Consider the following 15,847-nt stretch of genomic DNA (forward strand, 5'->3'; position numbering starts at 1 on the left):
GAAATGAGGCATGAAACGAGCCAACAAATGACCAGCTAAATCGGGGCTTCAGACTCCAACCAGTTTCACAATGAGAAGCAGATTCTTGTTGTTAATTAAACTCGTTATTTAATTCCATGGCTTGTTGGTGCTCTCATTCTGCCACGGCAGACATTTCTAGAACTGTTAATTTTTCTGTTTTTTCTAAGACCACCCTCACAATGTTTGGGTGAGCTGAGAGATCAGCCTTACTGAGACCTCCATCTTTCTTTATTGTCACATATTTTGTGATGGGCACAGGTGAGCTGGTCGTATGGATTCTTGTTTTGTGTCTCGTTATTGTTTGGCTGCTAATTAAGATAAAGGAAGCAACTAAGGGGCCTGAGTCAAGGTAATTAAAATTAAGGCAAAATAAGGTAATTAGCAGTAAACACTGGTCACAAATTAACAAGATGGTTAGAATGAAAACCTGCAGCAACTGCGGCCTTCCAGGACCGGAGTTCGACACCCATGTCTGAAAACATTTGAAATGCATTGTGTGCTGTGTTAATAATTGTGTGTGGTAAGAAACATTGAAGACTTGTAGAATCTGCGATCGAAAGCAGTAATGTTAATAATGTATAACAAATTCAGAATATACTGTACATTTTTTTTTACTTTCCTTTTCTTACATTCCTTGTAAATGTGGAGGAAAAGGCCATAAGCTTTATAATGACCTTTTATTATTATTATTTTTTTTAATAAAACATATTACAGCAACACAGAAACCCTCAGCATCTTACCGAGGCAGAGAAGTGGTGTGCTGAGAACATTTCTGTGTTCAGGGGGCACATCTCACTCCCTGCATTACTGTCAATGGACAAAGACAACATTGAGGAGGCCCTACAGAAATTTGAGTTGCTCTCTGAGTTTCCAGAAGAAGATGAGAGGTCTTTAGACCCTTCATCGTCCTTTTTTTCAGATATGGAAGACATGCATCTGTTTTTAGATAACGTGAGAGGAAAAAGGAAAATGAGAAAACGTATCAAACATACATGGCCCTCATTGTTCAGTTACAGCTTACAATTCTTGTTCTTTATTTTATATATTCTTTAACTTTTTTGTAATAAATGTTGCAAACCAACTTCATCTTTGTGGTCCATTGTCTCAGATCTGCAAGTCTTAGTGTTATGTATTAAATAATGTTTTATAAAGCAGGGCAAGGCAATTTTTATTTTTAAAGCACATTTACAACAACAGCCAGAACTGAACCAAAGTGCTGTACAAGGAAAGGTAAAAGAAGCAGTTCAAATATACCGTATGTACACAGCACAAAACTGCAAGAATAACCAACCATTACATAAAAGATAAACCCACACCCGTACATACATATTGATAATCATGAATGTACATGAGCCAACATATACACACAATGTCAACCTCTTGCAGGGTCAAATGGCAGCAAGAAGAAATAAGACTTTAATGATGACTTAAAAATGGCCTGTGATGGAGCAGACCTAATATAACAAAGGGAGCCATTCCAGAGAAATGGAGCAGCCACCACAAACGCCTGATTCCTCCTTTGTTTCAGCCTCAACCTCGGCACAACTGAGAGCCTCTGGCTAGTAGACCGCAGGGCTCTTGTTGGCACATAAAAGTAAAGAAGTTCCAGGAGGCAAGATGGAGTTGATCTATTCAAACATTTGAAAACAAGAAATAGAATTTTAAAATCAGTTCTGAAACGGACCACAAGCCAATGAAGCGAGGTCAGTATTGGTGAAATATGGCCACACTTACGAGAGCCATTCAATAAGCGAACAGCAAAGTTGTGGACTAGTTGTAAGTGTCGTAACAGGGCCTGACCAACACCTACCTACAAAGAACTGCAATAGTCCAAATGAGATGTTATAAAAGCTTGGATGGCCTTTTCAAGGTCACTGAAAGAAAGAAAAGCCTTTACCTTAAACTCTCAGCTGGAAAAGCTTCATTTAACCTCACAATTTATCTGTTTGTCGAGTTTGAATGAGCTGTCACAGATCACACCTGGGCTCCTAACTGAAGCTTTATGATACGTATATGGCAAGGGGTCCAAGAGCAACATCAGAGACACTCAAACTTTCTTAACTTTTGGACACCATGATCACAGTTTTATTATCATTTAGTTTAAAAAGATGCATTGTCGTCCAGGTTTTAATATCATTCAAGCACGTATGGAGGGTTTGTATTTTCTCACTTTGATTTTAGTGTCAAATATATTTGAATGTCATCAGCAAAGAGAAGCCATACTTGTTAACAATGGAGCCTAAAGGTAACATGCATATCAAAAAGAGAACTGGTCCCAGGATGGAACCCTGTGGAACCCTGCAAATAAAAGGAGAGTAGTACTATCAGAAAGGAACTGTCAAAGGGATGATTGATGACCTTAAACCCTGCCCTGAAAATATAATTTATGAAACTATGATTTATGAAATGTCCCCGCCCCTATGGGTGTGTGAGTGTTAATAATGGGTTGGACCACTGTCATAATTGATACTCTCTAAACTCGTCCTTTTAGGGAGGTGCTTTCGTAAACCGAGCCCTTATCACACCCCTTTAACAATTCCCATACCCATGAGGTACGTCTTTGTCTCTCTAACCGCCTATAGGGTTAGGTGAGAGACATGTCACTCCACCAGGCTGCAGTAGGAGATGAAAGAGTTCTTGTATAAAACTCTAGTCATTGAGTGAAAACACCACGACACACAAAAGCAGATAGAATGGACGGTCTTGTGAATGCTCCTAAGGAAATGAAAACAGACAGGGTTTCCAGAATGCTTGAGTTACAGAACCATCGATTCAGCTCAGCTTTGTATGATTCTAATTGTGCTTTGAGCCAGGTAGAAGTAAACAGAAATGCTCTGGGACATCTCATGGTGGTGGTTTCCAAGAAGGAGCCTATCCTTCCTGAATATAAAGAGGACGGTTACAAAGAGGGGGAAGAGTATCAAGAAAATGAGATAAAGGAACAAGTGAGTGAAATTCATTTTTCTATAAAAGACTGGAATTTTTTTAAATCTCTTATTCCAAATATTGATGAGGCTATTCATCAAGGAAAACTGTCTGACCAAATGAAAAGAATTAAAAGAAAACTGGAGCCATTGTTTTCAGAGGAGAAGATTTGCGTGCTGAATAATTCATGCTCGGAGGAGGAGGAAGAAACTTGGGAAACAGCCACCCCTAAGTAAGTGGAGATAAATACAGAGGTCTTTTTTCATTGGTTACATTAACCTAAAGCGATCTTGAGATGTCTTCAACCAACTATCCTACCGAAGCTGAGCTCCTAGAATCCGTTGATAGCTGGACCAGTCTTCTCCCTGTTCTCTTGGACCCTGAGATGTCAGAAGTCCTCCACACTTTGATGCGCTCTGAAGAGCCGATCTACGGTAGTGTGGAACAGACAGCCACCGCTGACTACCTGTTTTGGCCGACTAACCCTCAAACCATCTCTGCCTACTCTGCTCCAGACTAGATGCTGACAGCCAACAATGTGTTTTGGTCGGGTAACAACCAGCACCTCTCCGGCTATGCTCCTGATCAGGCATGTTGGTCTACAGAACAGACAGTGCCCGCCGATTGCCTGTTTTGGCCTGATGATATCGTCTCCAACTCTGGGTACTCTGTTCCTAACAGCTCGCCTCCAGACCAGCGATTTTGGCCGGACCTTCTTATGCCTTCAACTGACCAGATCTATTGGCCTGAGCCTCAGCTACCTGCCCCTGATGATATGTATTGGTCAGACAGTCTCCTGGAGAACCGCACAGTACCTGACATGTTTGTACCTGCTAATGATGTTCCGGGGAGACTAACAAGGACTGAAGAGATAACCAACCAGGTCATGCGGCAAGAAGAGGCCTTGGACGAACTGGTAGAGGCTCTGGCCACTTGGAAAATATCACCCGAGGATGCTGATTATGCGGGTATGGACCTTGAACAAACTGACGGACCCCTGAGTGAAACATTTCAAAAGGCTCTGAAGCTGGTCAAGAGTTTGATTGCGGCTCTGCTGGATATAATAATTGATCGGGACCTAAAAAGAACCTGTCAGGGGTGTTTAATAGATCACCCCAGCAAGACACAGCATACATGTCTGTTTGAGCCTGACTCTGTTTATCGGGTTGGCCACTTTCAAAAGGTGCTGGCTGTTTTCTGCCAAACGTGGCTCAAAAGCCTGGTCATAAAGACTCTGGGTTGCTTCAAGATCTTTCTGCCTTTTCACAAAATTCACGCATTTGTACAAAATGCTGTTGACGACCTGAAAAATGAACATTCTATTAATGAGGCTATTGTACAAGCCTTTCATAACATGGACAATGACTCTTACTCAAAAATATGTGATTTTTTTTCTCTGAACGCCATTTTTCTGTAGCTGATATGTCTGATGTACCTTTGGGGTTTTACGGGGAATACGACATGGAAAAATCAGATGAAGTGTCCAAACTGAATGTACCTGTGATATAACCTGTTTTAATCATGCTGTTTAGGTGTAATATTATGTTTTGAAGTGGTTGGTAAAACATCTCTGAATTTTATTATTGTTTTTGAAAATTACCAATAAAGCACCATTTGATTTTTAAACCATTGACATTTTTCTTTCACCGTCGATGATGGAGGGTTACATGAAAAAAGTTTATTATAATCCTGCAAATCCTGGCAGCTTTGGGGGAATATACTCTTTGAAAAGAGCTCTTGAGGTTTCAGGTCAGAAAAGTAATGACCATCAGGTGTCGGATTGGTTATCTGGTCAATATTCTTATAAAATTCATAAACCCACTAGAAGGTATTTTAGTAGAAATAAGGTTTATGCATCTGATATCGACTAGCAATGGCAGATGGATTTAGCAGACATGACAAATGTGTCCGACCATAACCGGGGTTATAAATATTTGTTAACCTGTATCGATGTACTTTCTAAGTACACATGGGTAATGCCCCTGAAGAACAAAACGGGTAAGGAAGTGACAAGAGCCTTCCAGAACATTCTGAGCACATGTAGAACTCCAAAGAAGCTCCAGACTGATAAGGGGAAAGAGTTTTTCAACCATCCATCCATCCATTTTCCAACCCGCTGAATCCGAACACAGGGTCACGGGGGTCTGCTGGAGCCAATCCCAGCCAACACAGGGCACAAGGCAGGGAACCAATCCTGGGCAGGGTGCCAACCCACCACAGGACACACACAAACACACCCACACACCAAGCACACACTAGGGCCAAATTAGAATCACCAATCCACCTAACCTGCATGTCTTTGGACTGTGGGAGGAAACCGGAGTGCCCGGAGGAAACCCACGCAGACACGGGGAGAACATGCAAACCAAGATTTTCAAAAGCTGTTAAAGAAGATCGTAATAAAACATTTCACCACAAGGAAATTAATTAAAGGCATCCATGGTAGAGAGATTTAACCGCACACTAAAATGTGGAAATATTTCAGTGCATATAATACAAGAACCTACATCGATAAATTGTCAGATCTAGTATACTCTTACAACAAAAGTTATCATTGAAGCATAAAAATGGCTCCTTCTGATGTAAACACGTTAAATTCCTGGAAAGTTTTCAAAAACTTATATGATGTAGCCAAACCCCCCGTCCACCGTTGTTTAAGTTCAAAGTAGGAGATACAGTTAGGGTTTCTAAAACCAGACATCCTTTTGCGAAAGGTTATGAACAAACATTTTCAGATGAAATCTTTACCGTATCTGAGCTTGTACCTAGGGCACCGGCTGTGTACAAACTGAAAGATTACGATGGTGAAGAGATCAAAGGATCCTTTTACGACCCTGACGTTTACAGGGTCAAAAAAATACTGGCTAGGAAAGTTAAGAATAAAAAACGATTTGTTTAAGTCAAATGGCTCGGATGGCCAAAAAAATTTAATAGCTGAATACCAGAGAGCCATGCCCAAGATGTGCAATAAAATCCAGAACGCCCATAATCAGCTCATCATTCTCTAACAGTATACGATGGAGCACAAAAAAGTTTCTTTGTGATTCTGCCTAGCAACGCTTCCTCAGACATTTTCCCTAACAACACAATTCCCAATTTCACGACAAAGCTTGCTAAACCTATAGAATTAGAAGGTTCTTGCGAAGTCAGTCTAGCAGAAATACAGTACCCACATACATGGAATACCATAGACAAACCGGATAACTAATTCTACGTTTCAGCTCAAGTCAAGTCAAGTGAAGTTGGGGAGCATGCACTGGTACAGTACGTTGCCGCACCCACTACATGGCAAAACAACTCGGGATCCCGGTTTGCAACTCCCCAGGCAGACACACAGTCCAGTCCCACCCTCCAGAAATGACCCTCTATCTGCTGCAGCCAGGTGTTATGTTGGCGACCCCTTGGCCTAGTCCAGCCACTCCGGTCCCAAACAATGAGGATCTTACAAGCCAGATCACCCTCAGGGAAACGTGCCACATAGCCGTAGTGCTGTAACTGACGCACCCTCACAATGCAGGTAATGTGCCTCATTCAGGACTCCATGACCAACTGCTCATTCGACACAAAGTCAAACCAATGGTACCCAATGATTTTCCAGAGAGACACAGTACTGAAGGAGTCCAGGCTTCGTCTCAGGTCACTAGATAGCGTCCATGTCTTGCAACCATATAGCAAGACAGGAAGCACCAGGACTCTAAAAACTTGGACCTTCGTCCTTTTGTATAGATATCGGGAGCGCCACACACCCCTTTCGAGCAATCACATGACCCCCCAAGCTCTCCCAATCCATCTACTTACTTCACAGGAAGAGTCACCAGAGACATGAATATCACTGCCAAGGTCAGTAAACCTTTCAACAAGGTCAACACTCTCTCCGCAAACAGAGACACTGCTGATGGCTTTGACCAAGAGGTCATTAAAGGCCTGAATCTTGGTTTTTATCCACAACACTCGCAAGCCCAGACACTCAGACTCCTCGCTCAGTCTCTCGAGCGCCCCGATCATATCCTCCATCGACTCCCCAAAGATCACAGCATCGTCAACAAAGTCGAGATCTGTGAATCATTCTTCACCAACAGATGCCCCACAGCTGCTGGACCCCACGACCCTCCTTAACTCCCAGTCCATACAAGCACTGAACAGAGTAGGAGCAAAGCACACCGCTGACGAACCCCAGAATCAACTGGGAAAAATGCAGAGGTCCTGCCTCCACACTGCACAGCACTCACAGCCCTCAACCTCGAGGGGATCCAGTGAACCCTCAGGATGTCCCACAGGGCAGCTCAATCAACGGAGTTGAACACTTTGTGAAAATCAACAAAGGCTGCAAAGAAACTATGCTGCTATTCGCGTTTGCGCTCCATGAGAACCCTCAGTGCCAGGATTCAGTCGATGGTAGACTTCTTAGGTGTAAAACCAGACAGCTCCAGATGCTGGTAGGTGAGCAAGTGATTACGGATCATATTGAGGACAATCCTAGCAAGGACCTTTCCCGGCACCAGTGTTATCCCCCTGTGGTTGCTGCAATGCAGGCGATCACCCTTCCCATTCCAGATAGGGATGATGCAAGTCTCCCAAATGGAAGTAAAGATTGCTTGCAATGCCATGAGGACAGCCTTACCACCAGCCTGGAAAGGTTCAGCAGCCTCCCCCCCAAGGAACCCACCCCCAGCTGGTTCACCACCTGTGCAATCTCAGTTAGATTGGGTGGTTCACAGTTGATTGGAGGATGAGCCTCAAGAACCATGGACCCAGAGATATCCAACGTCCTAGCCGGAGGATCAGCTTTGAACAACTGCTCAAAGTAGCCAGCCCAGTGGGTCACAACTGCAGTGTCATCCGTAAGGACCATTCCATCAGCCATCCTGACTGTGGCTGTCCAAGGAACAGATTCAGATATGTGTAATGGTTCGATTCCTCTGTAAGCAGGACGTGGGTCACTAGACCACAGATGATGTGCCACTTGCTCACAGATTCCTCTAACAAACGCATCTTTATCTGCCCTCAGATCCCTCGCAGCCATCCTTCTCAGTTCCCGGTACAGACCAGAGTTGCCATTGAGCCCTGCGCTGCGACCACTCTCGATGATATCCAGGATGCCCTGCAAGATGTAACACCTCTTTCTGGGAACACCAGTAACACCAACACAACCCTCAGCAACCTTCAGGGTCTTGTAACGGAATGTCTCCCACATCACTTTAGAATCGGCAGTCGTACCCAAATCAGAAAGTTCCTCACTCAAACTGCATGCAAACTCATTAGAAACAGTCTGGTCATGGAGTCTGGCCAAGTCCAGGCTCATTTTCCTAGTAGGTGGTAACCTACTGGACCTAAGCTGGATCCTAAGAGTAGCAACAACAAGTCCGTGGTCAGAATTCACAAACTGGGCACGTCTGTAGACCCTGCAGTTTTGTAAGAGCCTCCAGCGTGTGCCCTCAAGGATGTGTTCGATCTCCTTCACCACACCACCAATATTGGAGTACCAAGTCCAATGATGTGGTTCAGGGCGCTGGAACCAGGATCCAGCAATTCACAGCCCCTGACCTTTTTCAAAGTCAAGGAACAAGGAGCCACTTTCACCACGGTCACCAGACCCATGGGGATCGAGACAATCCTCATAGCCAGCCCTGTCAGTGCCAGTGGCTGCATTGAAGTCACCCATGACCAGAGGAGTGTCACCTCGTGGACACCCATCAACCACTGAGCTGCAAATAAAATGTCTCTCTCGCCGAGAAATCACTCACCGTGGTTGGAGCATACACTGAGACAACAGACAAGGCACTCAGGGAATGTTATTTTGACAGCCATCAGACCGACCAGAACAATAAAAGGTGTATCCACTTTCAGAGATCTGTCCAGTCCCCGGTATGCGCACCTCAGAGAGTGCCGCCACTGAAATGCAGAGTTTATGCAGCTACTCCGACAGCAGAGGAAGATGATCATCTTGCCGGAGAGACAAGACATTCCACGTGCTCACCCACATGGGCCGCCTCAAATCGTGACCGAGTGCTGCTGTGCAGTGGGCAGCGCCTCAGCACCACACCAGTTTTGATCCCTGACCAGCCTGATCCCATTGGATCTCCAATGGTTTTCCCCTATCCTCTTCATGATGTGAGCAGCATTCCTATGGGTAGCTGCAGCAGAGCTACTCCCGCGGAGAGCAAAATGGAGCCCTTTCTGTAGTCTCAGAGCTTTGTGAAGTTTTTTTATGGTGGCTGGAGTGCCAATCCTGCCACCAACCCCCATGATTTCCCTGCAAGTTGGAGGACCGCTTGCAGGGCCGGATGCAGTTTAACGTCATACCCAGGACAGAGTGCTTCAGCTCCTGGGATAAAAAAAATATTACTACATTCCATGTGGGCATTACAAAGGTATTCACGACCTACTGTCTTTTATGAATTTGACAACCTTAAGCCTACCCACTTTGACAGATGTTGCAACAGGAACTGTCCCTTCTGAGAATCCTGTGAAATTCAGTTATAATGCTGTGGAAAGAAGAGTCTTCATGGTACCGGGCAAAAAGGATGAAACTATACACTTTAAAGGACAGCTGGGGCGAATATTAGGAGCACATCTTGATCAGACTCGGGGGTTAACTTACAAGGCTCCTTTCCCCGCTGACGTCAGGGCTGGCTTTTACACGTTGTACGTGTACGGGGACATGATATCTCATCAGAGTCAGCGAGAGCTACATGACCCTTTTGAGGTGTGTTCATATAGAGCAGGGGTCCTCAATCACAGTCCTGCAGGGCTGCAGTGGCTGCAGGTTTTTGTTCTAACCCAGTTGCTTAATTAGAAAGCAATTCTTGTGTGGTGGGTGGCCGGCTAAATATTCCGGCCCTCACCCCCAGGCCGCCAGATGGAGCCCTCATGACAATATGGACGTTCCCCGAATTCCAGCAGGGCCTCATGGACTTTGTAGTTTATATGCGCAGCCCTGCTGGGTACCCTGGGAACCACCAGGAGTCGCTGTAAGGGGGCTATCGGACTCTTACGTGCCCTATAACCCGGAAGTGCATCATGATCATATGACAAGAAGAAACGACGTGCTTCCAGGTTGAAGAAAGGAGCTTTTTATCCGACCCGGAAGTGTTCATGATCACATGGACAGAAGAGAGAAACGCTTCCGGGTCAGGGACTATATAATGGACTCCAGGAAACCAGTGCGCGGAGCTGAGCTGGGAGGAAGGGTGGCGAAGTGTCTGGGAGTGTGGAGAATTGCTTATTGTATTGATTAATGTATGAGTATTGTGGAGTGGAGGGTGCTTTGTGCACGTTACTGTTCAAATAAAAGTAGTATTTGCACTTTTACCTGGTGTCTGGAGTCGAGTCAGAGGGTTCAAGAGGACGACAGCGACCTCAATCTGTCACACTTGCCAATAATTTAATTTCATGGCTTGTTAGTGCTTTAACTCTGCTATGTCAGCTCATTCTCATATCCTGGATTTTCTTCCCCTTTCTAAGGATCTCATCCAAATGATTTGAAGGCTAAAATGGATAAGCAATTCTCAGTCCTTCACTTTTTTCTCCTCACTTTCCTTCCAAGTATTTAATTAAACCCAATAGTGCATGATAAATACAGAGGTGTAAATGGAAACAAGATAAATGGAGAAATGCTGGTGTCTTTTGTTATTTGCATCTTATTGCTAATAAGGAACAATTAAAAACTGAGAATACAGCTGTTTAAGACTAAAATAAGCAATGGGGGTTCAAAATCCTAATGAGTGAGACAACTAAAGTGAAGCAGAAGGTTACTTGAGCAATAAGTGCTTCTTATTAAGCAACTGGGTTGGAGCAAAAACCTGTAGCCACTGCGGCCCTCCAGGACCGTGATTGAGGACCCCTGATATAGAGGATCAAGCGAATAAAATTACTCCCATCACATACGACAAGCCTCATTATGCCCCAGTCAGCAAGAATCATTTTGACACAGTGACTATTGAAATAAAGACGGACCAGAACATTTCAGTTTGGTAAGGTGATAGTGAAGTTCCATTTCAGACCTGTTAGGCATTGTATGCACGACTGAAGCAATGAGGTCTTACCAGGACCTGACACCTTACATCCAATATTACAAGACCCAAGCGGGTAACAGGTTACCGGGATTCTCTGGATCCCCTGTAATGTATGGTGGGGGTATTGGAGGTATATTTTGGGGGTTCTTAAGAAGAGCTTTACCTCTCCTGAAAAAAGGCTTTGACATTGCAAAACCACATATCAAATCCGCTGCTAAAAATATTAATAATAATAATTCATTACATTTATATAGCACTTTTCTCAGTACTCAAAGCGCTATCCACACAGGGAGGAACCGGGACACAATCGTCCACAGTCTCCTTACTGCAAAGCAGCAGCACTACCACTGCGCCACCTGTGAGGAATATTATAAAAGATGTGATCACCGGGGCTATTTCAAGTGCGGCTGGTGGCGGGCGAGAAAAGCAGGAGGAGGCGGGCTTGATGGTAATGAGAAAGACAAAATGCAAGAGACCACCGGGGTCATGTGAGTGCCCACCAGTCAAAAAGGTAAGGCACATTATTTATACAGCATTTTCTAAACATTCTCAGAAGAAGAACAAGACTAAAACAAGCAAAAAGAAGAAGAGAGGCATTTTTTAAGAGAAGATGACTTTCATACACAGAATGTCTGGAGAGTGTGTCAAATCTGAACTGGACCTGTTTTACAGTGCCTTTCACTCAAACGAGTGTAGATAAAAGCATAGACATCAAATTACTAGATGCCGCATGACCAGCAGTATCATACGTCAACGTCACCGCCATATTGTGAGTGGCAGTGCTGTGAAGTGAAGTAATGGATAAAGATGCCTCATGCATGTGCTGCTTGGTATTGTACAAACCGCTGTACGCTCCAAACCAGATCACAGAGATTATATTTCATAGGTAAGGCTGAACAATTGTTTTGGTTATATTGGCCATTAGAAAATCCCGTTTTATAATCTTAACTTTAGCTACGCCAGGCTAAACTAGCAAAGCTATGCATTTATGTGCTCAAGTGAGCCTCCAAACAACGTCTTGGCTAAACGTATTTAGTCACTAACTATGTAGATGTTTTAATCGAATCTGCGCCTCCGGATTACAGTTTTACTCGTGCAGATCGCCAAGGAAAGAGAGGGGGTGGCTTGGCAAACATTTACTCAAACCGGTTAAAATGTAAAAATGTCAGTTTTGGTAAATTCAAGTTCTTTGAGTATCTCGCCATTGTTATTCAGGGAGATTCTCACGTTCTAGTATTATCCGTGTATAGACCTCCAAAATTCAAAGCGTCTTTCTTTGAGGAATTCTCTGACTTGATGTCAGTCTTAATTACGAACTATGACACACTCTTAATAGTCGGCGACTTTAATTTTCATATAGATAATCAATGTGACCAGAAAGTAAAAGAATTTATGAACCTCCTGGACTCTTTTGATTTGAGACAGCTCGTTAATCAGCCTACACATAAAGCAGGTCATACGTTAGACTTAGTGATTGCTAAAGGACTAAAAGTTGATATAAAGCAGGTCATTGATATTGGTCTATCAGACCATTTTCTTCTACTTTTTAATATAGAAATGATGATAGAAAACACTCATGAGAAGCATATTGTTAAAAAACGCTTCTTTGACTCATCAGCAGCTTTAAAACTTTCAAACATTCTAACCAATCAGTCCGTTTATAGTGCCAACTACAATAGCGAGGAGAATGTAAATAGTAAGGTGGAAATATTTAATACTAAGGTGAGAGCTGCTGTTGACTTAGTTGCACCTGAAAAGACAGTTAAAAAATTTTCTAGCATTGTTATACCATGGAAGACCCAAAGAGTGTCTGATTTAAAGAGAACATGCCGTAGAGCTGAGCGTAAATGGAGGAAAACTAAACTAACTATTGACTATGAAATATTAAAAGTTAAAATAACAGAATACAATAACACAGTCCGTCTTGAGAGGCGCTGCTATTTCTCTAAGATTATAAATAACAATGCTAGTAATCCCAGAGTCTTATTTTCGACAATTGATCATCTGTTAAACCAGGTAACTCAAAGGAATGCCTCCTAAGTACTTCCAGTAAAACCTGTGAGGCTATCGCTGTATTTTTCAATCAAAAAATTAATGATATTAGAAATAACATAGTATATCTCCCCAACACTAAGGATTCTCCTAAACCCCAGTACTCCATAATAAACAAATTAAATTCTTTCACTAGGACAGATTTACCTGATTTACATAAAATAATTTCTCAAATGAAACCCTTCACATGTGCCCTTGACCCAATACCAACAAATTTTGACAAAAGAAGTATCGGGCGTGCTTATTGATAATGTTCTTGACATAGTAAATTCGCCATTAGATACGGGGGTCTTCCCAGACTGTCTTAAGACTGTTGTAGTTAAACCTCTACTTAAGAAAAATAATCTCAACCCCTCTGCTCTTGAAAATTATAGACCCATCTCTAACCTGCCTTTCTTAAGTAAAATTCTAGAGAAGGCAGTCATTATGCAGTTAAATGAGCACCTCAATAAACCTGCTATTCTTGATAAATTTCAGTCAGGTTTAAGAACAAATCACAGCACAGAAACTGCACTCGTTAAAGTAGTAAATGACTTGCGGGTAAATGCAGACAGAGGCCATTTATCTGTTCTCATCCTCTTAGATCTGAGTGCCGCATTTGACACCATTGATCATAATATTCTTATAAATCGCCTTAGTCAATGGGTGGGCCTCTCTGGCAGTGTCTTAAATTGGTTTGAATCCTACCTGGCAGGGAGAAAATTCTTTGTTAGTTGTGGAAATTATAATTCAAAGACACATGATATCCTATATGGTGTTCCACAAGGCTCTATCCTGGGTCCACTGCTCTTCTCAATCTACATGCTTCCATTAGGTCAGATTATCTCGGGACATAATGTGAGCTACCACAGCTATGCTGATGACACACAGCTGTATTTATCAATAGCACCTGATGACCCCGAATCTCTTGATTCGCTAACACAATGTCTAACCTGTATCTCAGAATGGATGAATAGTAACTTTCTCAAATTAAATAAAGAGAAAACCTAAATCTTAGTGATTGGCAATAACGAATACAATGAGGCTATTAGAAATAAACTGGATGCATTAGGATTAAAAGTCAAAACGGAGGTAAAAAGCTTAGGGGTAACCGTTGATTGTAATCTGAATTTTAAATCGCATATTAATCAGATCACTAGGACAGCATTTTTTCACCTAAGAAACATAGCAAAAGTTAGACTTCTTATATCATCGAAAGATGCAGAGAAATTAGTTCATGCGTTTGTTTTCAGTCGGCTAGATTACTGTAACGCACTCCTCTCAGGACTACCCAAAAAAGACATCAATCATTTGAAACTAGTGCAGAATGCAGCTGCTAGAATCCTTACCAGGAAAAGAAAATCCGAACACATTTCTCCAGTTTTGATGTCATTACACTGGTTACCTGTGTCATTCAGAATTGACTTTAAAATTCTGCTTATGGTTTATAAAGCCTTAAATAATCTCGCCCCGTTTTATATATCGGAATGTCTGACACCTTATATTCCAAATCACAACCTCAGATCCTCAACTGAGTGTCTCCTTAGAATTCCAAGAGCAAAACTTAAAAGAAGTGGTGAGGCGGCCTTCTGCTGTTATGCACCTAAAATCTGGAATAGCCTGCCAGTAGGAATTCACCAGGCTAATACAGTGGAGCACTTTAAAAAACTACTGAAAACACATTACTTTAACATGGCCTTCTCATAACCTCACTGTAATTTAATCCTGATACTCTGTATATCCAATTCATTATAATAACTATTCATTCAAAATCTGTACTAACCCCTACTCTCTCTTCTGTTTCCTTTTCCGGTGTCCTGTTGGTGGTGGCTTGCGCCACCACCATCTACCGAAAGCACCATGATGTTCCAACAATGATGGATGGATTAAAAGCCAGAAGTCTGTATGACCATCAGCATCAAGTGACTCCGTGAGAACCCTAACTACAAAGAGGACTATTTCATTTATGTTAGGTAGAATGCCCAGAGCGGACTGGGCGGTCTCATGGCCTGGAACCCCTACAGATTTTATTTTTTTCTCCAGCCTTCTGGAGTTTTTTTTTTTGTTTTTTCTGTCCACCCTGGCCATCGGACCTTACTCCTTTTCTATGTTAACTAATGTTGTCTTATTTTAATTTCTTATTTGTCTTTTATTCTTCTTTTCTTCATTATGTAAAGCACTTTGAGCTCCTTTTTGTATGAAAATGTGCTATATAAATAAATGTTGTTGTTGTTGTTGTAGATTGTTGTTAGCTGTTAACATTTCTCAAACTCTGAAGGGTTCCCAATGAAATCTACGTCAGGAAGCAGTGGGAGGTCAGGTAGCCCTTAGACGGGATTTTGAGAAAGCTGTCCTGTGATGTGTGCCGTGATAGTTTGGTAACAGATGCTGTATTGGCATCATATGATCAATGCTACCACTCGCTGACATTAAAAAACAAAGGAGGTTTGATGATTCCTTCTGAGGGTCCAGTCAAGGTGGTCAAAGTAGCTGAGCGTGTTATCAGACAGTCGACATTAGGACAAGCTGTCAGTGTATCTTTGATCAATCAGTTTGTTCGGGCTGAGATTGGTTCAGATGATGTGTTTTTTCTCAAGGAGCACATTGAGGAAACACAGTTTGAAATTGACAACCATCATTTTATGCTCATGTCTTTAGATGGTTCTGTCATCCACAAACTAAGGCTGCACCATATTGCCAGACTGAATACTCTGAAATTACAGGATCTGAGTGAGCAAGAGGAGTGTAAGTATGGAGGTGATCAGTGAGGTAGAGGGGAGCTGTAAATGTTCAGAGCAGTATTTAGTATTGTATTCTGTAGATAACAGGGAGCCAGTGAAGTTGAGAGAGAATCG

The 15,847-nt window shown here is 42.6% G+C and overlaps 1 protein-coding gene across 1 annotated transcript in view; it reads left to right on the plus strand.

The window, feature by feature from the left end:
- LOC127525821 (gastrula zinc finger protein XlCGF26.1-like) overlaps window positions 1–15,847 on the plus strand; it is a 98,986-nt gene that overhangs the window by 54,991 nt on the left and 28,148 nt on the right. The window lies entirely within an intron of this gene.

This window comes from Erpetoichthys calabaricus, assembly GCF_900747795.2.
Source record: "Erpetoichthys calabaricus chromosome 1 unlocalized genomic scaffold, fErpCal1.3 SUPER_1_unloc_10, whole genome shotgun sequence".
Lineage (NCBI taxonomy): Eukaryota > Metazoa > Chordata > Cladistia > Polypteriformes > Polypteridae > Erpetoichthys > Erpetoichthys calabaricus.